Consider the following 1919-nt stretch of genomic DNA (forward strand, 5'->3'; position numbering starts at 1 on the left):
CGCCGCGGAGGCGATCCGCTTCCCGGGAGGGCGGGAATAACAACCCTTCCCTCCCGGAGCCGCTGGAAGAGAGAGAAGGATGCTTCTAAATGGGCTGCTTCTAGCCGAGGGCAACTAGGCGTCGCGGCGGGCTGGAGCGCGGGGCGGGAAGGGGAAGGGGAAGAAGGTGCTGCGAAACGATCCGATAAACCAGACCAAAGCTTTCCGCGAAGGCGAGCGGGCAGCTCCCCGCCGGCTCCTTTCGCCCGGAGTCCGGCGTAACCCCATTGCCTGCCGCTTTTCCAGCCAGAGCGAAAACGCCCCGGCAATTTCAGCTCCAAAGTCGCAGACCTTTTAATTGAGAGATTTTTAACACTGTTCTTAGTATATATATATATATATACTTATTATTATTTTTTTGTTTTTGCTGGTACTGAGAGAAACGTAGTTGGAGTTGGACTTTATTTTTCGTCCCCCCCCCCGAGCTGAAGCGCTCGTCGGAGCCCCGCTGCCCCCGTCGGCGCTCTGCCCTCCGGGCGGGCTCGAGAACGTTTTAAAACGTTTATTTTTAAACTCTATTTTTTTTGGAGGGTGGCACCGGGGGGCAGGAGGGGGGGGAGGCCGCTCGCCGGGACCCGGCCTGGCTCCTCCGCCCGGCAATAAGCGGCGGTGCGGGGAAGACGCGGAGGACGGAGAGCGCCGGGAGGCTGCCGTCGGCTCGCAGACGTACGTGGACGCCCGCGCGCGATAAATAACTCTTTCTACTTGATCAAGCTACTTCCGTACTACCTCTGTTCTGCCGAATAGAATTAACTTGGCTCCATTTTGCTGAGCCCCGTAACTGACCTTTAGACTGAGGACTATTAAAGCTATTTTTGATAATAGGGCTAAAGAGCGAGACGCGAGGAGACGCGAACCCGTAACGACGTAACGCGCACGCTTTGTGGTCCACTACGCTCCCTTCTCTTCCCCCCCTTCCCCCCAAATCCCCGGCTCCCGACCCCGTCCTGCGGCGGATGGGAGAGGGGGGGTGACTTTAGCACTGCAGCGTTTGCACAGATTTGTTTTTTCTTTTTTGTAGCCGTAGATCCCCGGCTGGACTCGAGGCCTTGTTCCGGTCCCGCGTAGAGCAAGGCTGAGCGTTTTCCCACGCGGAAATAAAACGGAAACGTGAATTGTGCCCACGGAGTCAGAGCTTGACGACGGTCCCTCGCTAGTTTTGGGGGGTTTTTTCTTTTCTTTTTGTTTTTTTTTCCAGAAGGCATCAAAACTATGCAATTCCTTCCCGTCCTGATGCCGCCCGCAGCGGGCAGGAGCGAAGGGGGCGGAGAAGGGGGCAGCGTCCGTAACGCTGGGATGTCACCCCAAGCCTTATTCTCGCGAGTGCGCTAAGGCTCCGTGCCCGCCCGCCCGTTTTTACCAGTTTAACGTGTGTCCAAACCCCCCAAAGCCGGGCTTTTCCTCCGGGGGACGGTTATTAAGGGGGTTCCCACGGGCGGCATCGCACCCTCGCCCGTTGGTTTGGGCGAAACGGCCGGGGGACCCCGGGGCTCGAGCCCCTCGCGGGGCTGCTCTTAGCTCGGAGTAAAAGCGAAGTGTCCAAGCTCTCCCTGAAAACGGGGTAAAATGCACCAAATTTACTGCAGCAGCGAGGGTGCCCCCCCCCCCGCGCCCTGCAGCCGTGTCTTGGCGTAGCCCAAATATTAAGCTGAAGTGTTTTTAAAAATATATATATCTATTTTTTTTCCACTCTGTAGGGAGTTGCTCAGCTTGTGCACTGGCTCCTTTTTTTTTTTTCCCCTCTCTTTTCTTTTTTTCCTGCAATCCAGCAGCTTTATTGCACGGTTTGGGGAGCGTCCGTTGGCACTAGGAGCGGATACGGTGCTCCGTGGCTCCGCGGGAAAGGCGAAGGCGATGCTTCACGGCTCCCTCCTCGTTTT

Source organism: Apteryx rowi, unplaced genomic scaffold (genome assembly GCF_003343035.1).
Source record: "Apteryx rowi isolate R43461 unplaced genomic scaffold, aptRow1 scaffold_673, whole genome shotgun sequence".
NCBI classification, from domain to species: Eukaryota; Metazoa; Chordata; class Aves; order Apterygiformes; family Apterygidae; genus Apteryx; species Apteryx rowi.